At 45.4% G+C, this 12,864-nt stretch overlaps 1 protein-coding gene across 2 annotated transcripts in view; it reads right to left on the bottom strand.

Moving 5' to 3' along the window:
• l1cama (L1 cell adhesion molecule, paralog a) overlaps positions 1–400 on the bottom strand; it is a 38,194-nt gene extending 37,794 nt beyond the window's left edge. For both annotated transcript variants that reach the window (XM_047039622.1, XM_047039623.1), the window contains exon 1: positions 235–400. The gene's annotated coding sequence lies outside the window, so the exon portion shown is untranslated. The remainder of the gene's footprint in view (positions 1–234) is intronic.
• Between the last annotated feature and the right edge of the window lie 12,464 nt (positions 401–12,864).

Genomic DNA, 12,864 nt, shown 5'->3' with positions numbered 1-12,864 from the left:
ACAGTAAATGTATACATCCATAGAGGCTACTTTTACAGGCTACCATCTTGTGCTGCTTGAGTTAAGCTGCAGATGTTACCAAAGGTGTGTTGCCACAGTCCTCCACGTTCCCCAACATCTCTGCCCCCCAACCCACACACACACATGCACACACACACACACAATTAATGCTCCTTATTAGCAAGCTTTCTTGTTAACGACAAACTCTGTCATCCCTCATTCTTTCTCCCTCACCTCTCCACAGGTTTTTAAAGATGGCCTCTGGGATTATTCTTTTCCTCTGGGCGACTCCCCGCGTCCACCTTTCTTTCTCTTATCTTCAGTTTTTCCTCCCTTTTCTTCCTCCTCTCTATCAAATTGATTGTGCCCTCTCCTCTCTGCTGATGCTGCAGTGATAGAAAAACACACCCTCTTCACGGCCGCGCTCTTTCTCCCCCTCCCATCCCCTCCCTCCAATCCCTCCTTGCCTGGCTCTGATTGGCTGGCTGCTGGAGGTGACATCACCCTTTTTCTCTGCCTTTGCCGCTCCCCATCCTGTTCCCTCCCTCCTTCCTTCTCTCCCTCCTCTCTCTCTCTCTCTCTCTCTCTCTCTCTCTCTCTCTCTGTCTCTCTCTGAGGAATCTGACCATTCCTTTATTGTCTTCCCTCCCTCCTTCCTCTCTCTTCATTCCCCCGGTGCACCCCTCCACCCCTCCATCCCTCCCTTCTCTTCTTCATGCAGTATACAACCTCTGTCTCTCTCTCTCTCTCTCTCTCTCTCTCTCTCTCTCTCTCTCTCTCTCTCTCTCTCTCTCTCTCTCTCTCTCTCTCTCTCTAGCTGGCTGGGATTAGCAGGGCCAGGTTCCAGCAGTTGCAGCAGCCAGAGAGAGCAGTTAGCATAGCTCAGTTTAGCTTCTTCCTATATGCTGCCATACAGTGCCAGTATAACACACTCATTAGCATATACAGTCTATAGCCATAGCTCTCTTAACCTGTCCCCAAATCACTGAGTGTTGAAGCTCACAGCTTGTACAGGTAATGTGAATGAGTCTTTATGATGGTGGTAATGATCTATATGGTTTAACGAGCCCACATGATCTCACATATTTAATGGACATGGGGCATCACTAGGACACGGTATCTATGGGGCTTCCATTAATAACTGGTGTGTAATCACAAGAAACGCCGGCGTTCAGACACACGTTACGTAACATGGCGCATGTGAAAACGATCCCTGACGTCTTTCATGTGTGCTGGGGCGGGGGGTGGGGGGAGTGGTGGTGCTGGTGGGGGGGGGGGGGTGTCAGGAACAGGAAAATGCAGAAAAACACTGATAATCAGGAAATGCGGCATCATCTTGAGTAGGAGGCTGGCTGGGTGTCTGTGACATGATAGCAGGGATGGCGATAGTGATGGTGATAGCGGCACCATGACGGAGACCATGAGCGCTGCTCACTGACCGTCTGGAGGGCTGACGACATGAGCTGCCACTGAACACACGCTCTCTTTAGTCCTGGAAAGAGAGTTCGATGACAACACCACCAAACTGGACATTCAAATAAACCTTAACCGAACAGAACCCGTTAAAATATGTGCAAGAGCATGAAATAAAGAAAGTCACAAAAAAGTTAAGGAATAAAATACAACTACATAAATGTACCCACATCGTCCCACATTCCTCCAAACCTGTCGTGGGATTGAGCAATCCAGTCCAGTCTCATTGAACTGAATTGTTAGGCAAAGCACCTCTGTATCTCTGCTCCCTGGTCACTTCCTGTCTTATCCTGCACTCAGGCAGGTACATCTCTCTGGTCACCCCAAAAGTCCTCACCTCCTGTGGCCGCTATCCTTCCAGTTCTCAGCTGCCAATGACTGGAACAAATGACAAAAAACCCTGAAATTGGAGAGCCTTATTCCTCTTCATGCTTGTAAAAAAACGTCTATCAGAGCAACTGGCCTTGCATTGTACGTGTTAGTTCTCCTCTATCATGCGCACATTTGTCGCTGCACATAGCCGTGCCTACTTATTTCTGTAATGCCATGGCAGACTTGCATTTTTGATCTGCACTGCTCCTTTCACTGTACAGTATAATGCCCTGTATTGCATTTTACAATTTCAGCCTGTCTTTCTCGCTCATCTGTAATCTTGGCATAGGGTTATCTATCTGCCCTATCTGTATATAGATTGTGTCCTGTTTTATTTTTATTTTATTCAATCCGTACCTCATTTTGTATTTTGTGCCTTGTATTTTGAGGTAAGTATATGTTGTCTTGCATTTACGCTTTGTCTTGGCCAGGTCGCCCCAAATGAGAATATGTTCTCAATGGGCTCACCTGGTGAAATAAAGGTTAAATCAAATAAACTAATAAATCAACTGGCCAGTTGTCGGCTGTGCCACCCCAGCACAGCTCAGTGTGAGGGTGGCAGCGTGCCCCTCTGTCAACAGTGCCACCAGGACACGCCAGACAAAGACTGGGCGATGCCAGCGGAGCCAAGCAGGACGGATGATTGATGACAGACACGCACACAAAGGGCCAGGTGAAACATCTGGACACCAGCCATGTGACTCTGGGAGCAGACTGGGAGGCTGAGAGAAAGGTTCTAACACGTTAAGATCACAGCAGACCAGGAAACGTAAGGTTCAACATAGTCCTGGACGTGTTACGACGGACAAGAATAACGTTAGAGTGAGGTTAGCGTTTGCTAAGCTGAAGTCCACAGCTGATTGGAAGTGCAACTGCAGCCAGAGGAAGGGCTGAACCTAAGACACAACTTAGCTCCTTATTAAGACCTTGCTGTTAAACCTCAGTAAAATCGAACATGCAATATTTAGCAGCTTAAGGGGACAGAGTGGACCAAAGAATGTGCGCGAAGCTTGTACGAGGCACTGTTTAGAGGGATCAATAGTGGTAATGTGTCCCTCGGATATTTCTCTCTCTCGCTCTCTGCTTCCTTCCACTGATACACAGGGAACATACTCTTCAACGACCACTCAAACTGGATTGTCCAATCACACACCATTTCCTCGCCTAGTCATTTGCTTAATAAGGATGGGGTGAAACACATTAAATACGGGCACAGTTGAAATGATTTTAGCCGTACTTGTCTTTAATCCATTCTCTGTTGCTCAATTCGCCTATCCATCTTTGACCATCCCTCTTTCGATGGAGCAAGTGTGTATGACGTCTTTTGTTCTCTTCTCCTGTTCTCTTACCTCACCTACTCTCTCCTTCTGAGTTTACTGTAAGTGAGTTACTGGCAAGCGGACGGGTAGATAATATATGAGAGCGAGGGGGGTATGGAGGCATTGAGAAAGGGAGAGGGTAGGAGTGAACAACTTGAACACTGGGGATGCAGGAAAAAGAGGATGCTGTCAGCAGAATATATGAAGGAGAGAGACAGGAGAGAGAGGAGAGTGTGTGTGTGTGTGTGTGTGTGTGTGTGTGTGTGTGTGTGTGTGTGTGTGTGTGTGTGAGAGAGAGAGAGAGAGGAGAGAGAGAAAGAGAGAGAACACCATTAGTCTAAAAAGCTAATAAGACAAACGAGTACATAGGAAGCAGACTGGTGGCTCAGAAAGACAGGAAGAGGAGAATAGGAGGAATAATGAGCTGGATGGACCGGTAGACTGAAAGGGAGAGGTCTGTTCTGGAAGCTCTGTACCATAGAGAACCTTCTAGAGAAAGGAAAAGTTTGTGTGCTTGCATGTGTTCACCACAGATTGTGAAAAACAAGACATCTTCCTGTAAATAATGATAAGAAAAATGACAGCTAAGATCACTTCTGCCCCATTTAATCTCTTTTATCCCATATGGACTGATAGAGACACGGAGATGGAAAGATCAATAGCTTGGCGCAGAGAGAAAGAGATAGACAGAGAGAAACAGAGACAGACAGAAAAAGAGAGAGTGAGAGAAAGAGAGACAGCCAGAGAGAAACAGAGACAGACAGAGAGAGAAAGAGAGAGCGAGAGAAAGAGACAGAAAGAGAGCGCGAGAGTGAGAGACAGAGAAAGAGAGAGAGCGAGAGAATGAATGACAGAGACCGAGAGAGAGGAGCTAAAGAAAAAAGAGAAAGAAAGAGAGGAAGACAAAGAGATGGGGAGGGGAGCGGCCTCCCCAGTCAGCCTGGTGTCTCCTACAGCTTGGTCTGAATATTATCTCTCCAGCTGAAGCAGGTCTGGTCTGGTCTGAGCAGGGCAGCTTTTTGCTGCTGTGCCTCAATGGTCCATTGATCCAGTTAAACTCATTATGGTCTGTAAGGTCGCCCAGCCGACTCTGACCTGGCGTTAATCACTTGCTAATTGATGGGAAATGACTCTGATTGAGTTTCGTCCTCATGGTCTGAGTGCTGTGGCGGGCGCTCGTCCATCTGACAGACATGACCAGATCCTCGCCGGGGCCTCCGATCAGCCGGGTTTACATCCGAGCACATATCTGAGTTCCATCGCTATGGCTGCCTGACATTCCGTTCTGAAAAAACAGAGAGGCTTGGAGGGAAGAGAGGGATTGACAAAAGCGACATTAGTGAAAGGAGTCATAAGATATCAGCGGTAACGATGGCTGCAAATGGTTGACATGCAAAAAGGAAGGGGTTTTGCATCAGCTTTTGTCAACTTCTGCAAATGACTTTGCCTGGCTGCCCTTAGAGGATAGCCACATGGTTGCTAACTCCTTCCCAGGCTTAAACCTAGAGGGGCCCGACATCCAGGACGATATCAGAAATCTGTTAGCAACACGACCAAAACAGTGCAACATCAAACATCCTGCCTAAGGAAGGAAGCAATTAACGATCTATAATCCTTTCTTCCTGCCTGGATCCAGAGCTGTGTACCTACATATCACTGTGAGGTTCAAGATGCCCACTATGTCCACACTATGTCCACACTATGCCCACATTATGCCCACACTATGTCCACACTATGCCCACACTATGTCCACACTATGTCCACACTATGCCCACACTATGTCCACACTATGCCCACACTATGCCTACACTATGTCCACACTATGCCCACACTATGTCCACACTATGCCCACACTATGCCCACACTATGCCCACACTATGTCCACACTATGCCCACACTATGCCCACACTATGTCCACACTATGTCCACACTATGCCCACACTATGCCCACACTATGCCTACACTATGCCCACACTATGCCCACACTATGTCCACTGCTGGGCCAGGCAAGGATGGGGGTGTAGGGGATGGGTTTATGTCCCTGTGGGGAGGTGAGGGAGGCCTGGGGATGAAAGGTAGAGGGCTTGTCCGTAGCTAAACCCAGTCTAACCTTTCGAGTAGACAGACTGTCACTCTGCATTTGCATTGTGAGGCCTCTCTCTATGGGGAGTGTGTATGCGAGAGAGAGAGAGAGAGAGAGAGAGAGACAGAGACAGAGAGACACAGAGAGAGAGAGTGCGTGTGCGTGTATAACTTAAGGGGTCATCTCTTACCTGGGCTTATTGACCAGCTGAGCCCAGTAGTGTCCCAGAAGAACATTTATCTCCCTGAGGACGATCTCACCAATTCCATTCACACGCCGTCCTCCTCATATCAGATCACTGACAAAAACCCTCAACCTGTAACCACACAGAAGAAACACCATAAAACACTTATCCCCCCCCATCCCCCCTCCCCCAGGAAGCAGCATCTCGACAACGGTTGAGGTTAGTCATCTGGGGTAGGCTTCACCAGCTGAGGACGTTGGGTTCCTCTCCTCCTCAGACACGCTCCTCACAGGCAGGGCAGAAATAGCTCCCTGATCTCAGGGTGATGACAAGCCAGACATCCTCTGACAAACACATAACACCGTACGCGGCGCGGGGCGCTCGTCGCCGGGGGCCTCTTTCTATCAGCCTCTGTTAAGTGTTATGTATGGGAGACGTTAGAGACATGAGGACACAATAAATACATGAGGGGTAAAACCAGTCATCCTTGAAGTTTGGAGGGGGGTGGGGAGAATCACAAGATCCACTTCTTGAGTCGTCATACATGACTGGTGGAATTCTAAGCTCTGTCCTGCAGTATTGTTCTGAGATTGGTTACTGTGTCAGGGTCCGAAACTCCAATTACGACTTCTCAAACACCCCATAGTAGTACTGTAGTTTCTTCACTAAAGACGATTACAATGTCAAATATCTGATATGGCTGTTCAAACCATTTCCTTACTGATAAAAACTGTAAAAAATCCAAAAGCTCTCTTTCTCCCCCAGTGTCATTGGATCAGATTCTCAGACAGTTCACAAAGAATGAATGGAGCAAGTGCTTGCTGCACTCTGCCATGGAAATGGTTAATCACTGTCATCAATCCCCCCAGAACAAAATATCTCCATTCACCCAATTAGGGACATTAAACCGATTATACTAATGAACTCACTCTACATCCCTCTCTCATATGGGGAAGGGTAGAGAAGTAAGCTTATATCATTTCTCCATCTGAGAGGGCAGTAATACTGTGATTTATACCCAGAGCAGCAGTCTGCCTGTTTTAGGCTGACGACATTTTGGCTCACACACACCCAAAGTACTTCTTATTAATGAACTGCTCCACAGTCTCCAATTCCCTTCCCCCATTCTCTGCTATCCGCCATTCAAAATCATTGGTAGCAATATAACCTTCTCTTGAAGCGGATGAGTTTCCAGAACTGTGTTTTTTGGTCTGTGCAAAACTACTTTTACAATGTTTCAAAGAGTAATGAAATGTTCAGACACGAGCCACAACTGACAAGATGCACACACACATCAACCGGTCAACCATGAAACATGCCTGCAACATGAAATTGAATACATGCCAGGCAGTGGCGGTCCTAGCACATTTGATGCCCCGGGCGAGTTTTTCACTTACACTTACCCCCCCCACTGAAATGGAGAATCAAACTCTTGGCAGGATGCATAGGCTACTGATCGTCATTTCTGGCAATGCTTCAATCCACAGATCGCCACCTGCTGGCAAAACTAACACAATGCAGCTAAATTCAACAAAAATCCAGACACATTTCGCCATTGTTCAATAATAAATAAAAAAATATGTATGTGCAATGTGTTTCAGCATAATTGTTACAAAATAAGCAAACATCGCCTAAGTAGCCGTAGAGCACAGCAAGGAACATATTCTCACTCAAGCCCTGCCAGTTGGAATTCTCTAGGTGGACTGCTAATTATTTTTTTAACTTTAATTGGGAAACTAAATCTAAATCCACCACCGACACACCATGAGCAAATATCTTCTCGACTGTGTGTGTAAATCATGTGTGGCCAATACCCTGGTGCTAAATTGCATCTGCTACTGGCCCAGGAGGGGGCCAAAACATGCTCGCTGGCTAATCTAAAACCGTGGGGTTTACAGTTGGGGCCTTGGATCCTTGCATGAAGGCACGGTAATTTCATTTATCACGCGTGAGCACACATCAAATTGCACACGGTCTGGCTTGAGGAAGGAGGGCAGTGTATTATGTGAGTTTTTGTGTGTTTGTATGTGTGTACGTGTGTGTGTATGTGTGTGTGTGTGTGTGTGTGTGTATGTGTGTGTATGGACCTGCAAAGTAGGGGAAGATATATCCTCTATTGTGGTTCTTTGGTGCAACAAATTCGGCACGCAAGAGCAGGTTAGGGGAATAGACAGGGAGGGAGGGAGGGAGGTGGGGAGGGAGAGGGAGGTGGGGAGGGAGGGAGAGGGAGGGAGGTGGGGAGGGAGGGAGAGAGAGGGAAGTGGGGAGGGAGGGAGGGAGAGGGAGGGAGGTGGGGAGGGAGGGAGAGGGAGGGAGGGAGGTGGGGAGGTGGGAAGGGAGGGAGAGGGAGGTGGGGAGGGAGGTGGGGAGGGAGGGAGGGAGGTGGGGAGTGTGTTTCTCATTCAATACATTTGAATGAGAAACACTCAAAACCTCGAAACAATGGGACAGAACCACTGGTGGATTCAGAGGGGAGGGGCACGGGGTTGGAAAAGGCATCGCTTAAGTGTCCTCTAGAGTGGCAAAAACTAGAGCAAGTGCCCTGTTGGCTGCATTTTACATGGGGAAATAATGCTTGAGTGCCAGCTTGGATGCCCCTTCATGCAATAAATGATGATGATGTGCCCTGCAGAGCAAGACAATGATAACACGTCTTAATGAGTGCCCTTTCAGTAAAGAAAATGGGATGCAGTGCCCTTACAGTGGTCTGTATGTGACTGTTCCCTATTTGAGTCCGCCACTGAGTGAGATCCTATACACTGTGGGATCAGTTGCTTTCCAGATAGCCAAGTTATATTTACGTTAAACTTCATCAGCTTTGATTACACACAGAAGTCCTACACAGAAGACAGTAAATACTTTGGCCATATTCCATGCAATTCTCAACAATAACGCGTTTGTCGTTTTTTTCCAACTACAAAATGAAAATGAGAACATGAAACACAATTGGCTGTAATTCAAAATGTCGGTTCTTACAGGGGGTTCATGACGTGACTCGTCTTTGTGGCTGTGTTGACTTGACTTTCGACTCAGAGCGTCTCTGGAGTGGCTGCCTCCGCCTCGTGTCCCAGAGTGGAACGGCCCCTCGGCCACGTTCAGCTGTGTGGCGCCAACTTCCTCCGAAGCTGGTGTGTCATATCGCTTCTCAAATGTTGTGTTTCTTGAGTACTTGAGTGCCTGTAGCTCACTCTCACTGTCTAACAGCAACCCTGTCTTCCTCCTCGCTCCTCCCTGTGTGAGGTACTTTGCTGAATGCGGTTGTGAACTTCTCAGCCTTTTCCTGTCTGAGGAGAACCTGGTGTCCCACCTCTCTCCAGACATCTTGGCACCCTGACGTTTGCCTGTTAAGAGCTCAGATGTTCCTTTCTGCTCCCTATCCGGTATCTCCAGGTCGTTCTGTGGTGTATACGGCTCAATTTAGTAACTTTCCCAATCATGTGCCAGGCCCCTGCCCATTGTTGCTTGATATGTAGACTGTCACTTACTAGGGTTCCTGCCCTCTTCTTGCTCATCTTGTCCAGGCTTGTCCTGAAGTGTTGGATCAAGCTCTCCCAACAGTAGGTTCCGGAACTGAATGGACATGCATTGTGGAACTGCGGTTCACAGTCTGATCTGGAGGTCACCGGCAGACCATGTTGTCTCCAGACTATCCCCTTTTCCGTTGTTAGAGAGAACATCATGCTCATAAGTCCTGCTGTAACAACCGGCAATTGATTGGATTGAATGTCTGTTTGGAATTGACCACTGTTGGATTGATTGGCTCAGATGCATCCTGGCCACCAGCTGACATCCATGATCATCCAACAACCGGAGCCATCACTCAGCTGCCTTGTCCATTCCTGGCCACCACACTTCTCAAATGTACTTTAGTACCTCACCCCAAGTGCCCTTTATGGAGCCAATGCCAGAGCCCTGGCTTGTCATATACAATATTGGATATATGCAAAAAGAACCAGCTTGAATTTGTCTCTTCTCTGTCTCTCATCCATAACTGAAGCCTCGTCCACTTCCCTCAACCGACCCTTGAATGCGTACACAAGGCTCTGAGCATGAATTGTTCTCTGAGCACTGCAGAAACGGTCAGTGACCGTTTGAAATCCCTTCCAATGCTTCCTATTGCACGCCAACACCAAGGCAAGTGCCTCATGTTCAGTCAGAGAATATCTCTGTTCACAATCTGTCAGGCTTCTGCTTACATAATAGACTGGAACCACGCTGTGGACCATGCCAACTGATGCCCACTGGTCAAGACTTGTTGGAGCGCACTGGTCATAGTAAGTCAGCGTAGTCGCTTCTGCGACTACGAGTCTCAGAAGAGACTAAGTGTCTCTTTCACAGTCTTCAATGACATCTTCAGCTAAGACCCAAATGAAATATGAAATGTTTCTTTAGAAACTTCCAGAGAGATTGTACAAAACCAAATTGTAGATTGAAACCCGGAGCAGACGAGGGAGGAAGGGATGCTGATGAGTTACGCGATGACACCTGTGACAGCAGTGCCATTTACTCTGGACACACAGTTGCAGTTTTGCAATTAGACTATATGCCTTTCAGGTTCCTTGCTGAACTGCCACTCCCTGTTCACTCCATTGACAAACAGCAACAGTGTACAGTCACCAAGCCTTGGTATTTACCTTGAACATCTGCCATTTCAATGACAGCACAGCTGTTGGTTGAAAATAACCAATTAGAATGTGTACATTGACATACATGCATGCATACATAAAAATGTATACTAATTCATATTAGCTTGGCATTCAGCCAACAGTAGCAAGTCACCTAAATCAATGTTTTACTGCCACCTATTGGCCCAAACCTGATGACAGGTCTCCCTGTCACAGAGTCCTGGTGTTGCTTTCACAGACTTTTGGTGCAGAGTTTTGGTGAAACTGAAAGTGATAAATGTGCTTCAACCAGCTAAGCCACAGCACCAATTATACTATCACATTTGATTAAACTTCTTGAATGCTTTCATTTACGGCAGACCGTGATGGATCCAGAGGTATTGTCGTTGGCAACCGTTGTGAAGGTATTCGTTTACATCTATTCATAGCAAATGCCATATAAAGATTTTTTTTAAAGCCAAGAGCTGCTGGGAGTTGAACCCAGGATCTCCTGTTTACAAGACAGGTGCTTTCAACCAGCTAAGCCACAGCACCAATGAATCTTGAACATTGGATTCAACTACTTGAAGCCTCTCAGAGTGATGGATCGGACTGCACAATGGAAACACGCCTAACGTGGGGCTCGAACCCATGACCCTGAGTCTCATGCTCTACTTACTGAGCTAGCCAGGCTTAACTTTATGCAATAAAAGGCGTTATCGGATAGTATCATCGTAGTATCAATTAATCGTTCTTCCCACATTTACTTTCTGCAGTCTTACTACAGTACGGTCATATCTGTGTCGCCAATTCCCACGGACTCCAAAATGGGCTACATGGGTCAGAGTTTACGTGGATGGCCGCACATTCTCTGGTCAAGTTTGTTTTTTATAAATCACAACCTTTGCGTGGGAAGTGGCGTACGCACATTTTCAGCCCCGTTTTGTGCGTACGCCACGTTTATAAATGAAACCCCTGGTCAAGACGGGTGTATCCCTTGCGCCAAAACAACACAATTTCAAAATTCGTTTTTTATGTGTTTCTAGATAATAAAGTGGTGACAACTCGCAAGCAAACTGTGGTGACAACTCGCAAGCAAACTTTTATGTTCTTATAAGCAAGTCCAAGGTGGATACAGCTATATATATACAGCTCCACTAAGCCTCTTTCTGTCACGTCCACGCATGAAAACAGTAGATCTAATGCACACTTCTGTGCACGCTTCTGTGCAAGTTTCTTGTGCGCACCAGAAAGTATCTTGTGCAATTATATATTTTTTCACTGTGTCCCTTTAGGGGCTCCGTGCAAATTCAAATGTAGGTCAGAGAATTAGTAAAGTGCTAATTTTGAAATCAAAACGGCGAGATTTAGGCAATAAATTGCAACCTTGTGTGTTATGGGAAGTGTTTGTGTTTCAGACAGAAAGGTTGGTTTATATTTGGGGAAAGAAGGTGTTTAAGGGTTTGATTTTATTGGAAAATGTAGCTTTACTACTATCTTCATCTGATTTCTAATAACCATGCACACATCAAATATCCATTGACATGGAATCAATTGATGGTATTTTTCCAGTTTGGGTTATTTTAAAGCTGTGTTTTTCACAAATTGTATTAATGTTGAGGAAATGTATATGAAAGATTATGAGGAAGTGATTAGAAGATTACATGAAAGATTGGTTTAGAGTGGATCATGAACGTTTATAGAATGAAGCAAGAGAACAGAGATGATTGGTTTAAACTTTGATGTTTTGAAAAGGGAACCATGCATATACTTTGAAGGTATATGGGCAAACTTTTAAGTAAAAATAGTACAAATCTAGGGTTTAAGAGTTTATTTAAAGGTGTTAGATGCAATTTGGCTAAAAATGAGAAACAGAAATGAACTCAAATGTACTTGGTACACACTTAATAATAGTAGTAGCGCATAAAGAGAGTTATTATAGCCTTTGTTCTGAGATGATTTGGGAAGAATCATTAAGTCTGATAAATTGTGGTTATGATGGTTGGAGCCAATTAGCTTGTTTTGGACTGCAGCCAAACCAAGTTATGAAGTTCTACCTATCTAGCCTTTATAGAAAATATATTTTGGAAACATGTTTGGTGACAGTAATGGCTACATTAAGAACATTATTTGGTCTTTGTTTCATTTGAGAAGCATACAGATTAAATTTGGATAGTGACAATAGTTTTATAGCTTTGACAAAAAGAGGTGTGATTTGGTCAAATAGAGAATCTAAAATGATATAGGTCTTAAACTTTTTAAAAGAAAGAAACGTTTTTTGGGGAGGGAAAGCAACGAGACTAACCTTGATTTTGTTTAAATAAGGGAACAAAGAAACAGATTGTAATTCCTAGGCATGACTAATGTAGGAGTTGAATATCAAATGATGTGTCGGCTCAACAATGGATAAATAGGGCAATGATCACCTGGAAAGATAAGAATTCTTAAGAACTTGTGTTTGCTCTACTAAGTAGTCCAAATTCCTGAAAAGGTTATCATCTGTAAATGTGTAGTTCACACTGATAACATTGATTTCATTTTTCTGGGGAATGCTACAGCAGATGTGGCAGCAAAAGAGGCAGCCATACCAGATGTCTTAACATTAGGAAAGGTATTATGTGGATGAGACTGTCTTGAGAGATATGCAGGAAGTGCCACCAAAATGATGGGTTATGTAAATTCATAGGAGAACTTCTGTTCCTAAAGAATCAATTTTGTGTTTGAGTTTCAAAAGAGATATGGACTTTTAAGTATCTGTTTACTGGAGTCAAAGGCAAAGCTGTGTGCTTAGTGTGTAGAGAACAGGTCGCTGTGTTGAAGGATTACAAT

The sequence above is a fragment of the Hypomesus transpacificus genome, chromosome 18, assembly GCF_021917145.1.
Source record: "Hypomesus transpacificus isolate Combined female chromosome 18, fHypTra1, whole genome shotgun sequence".
NCBI classification, from domain to species: domain Eukaryota; kingdom Metazoa; phylum Chordata; class Actinopteri; order Osmeriformes; family Osmeridae; genus Hypomesus; species Hypomesus transpacificus.
This window is presented reverse-complemented; position numbering and strand designations above follow the sequence as displayed.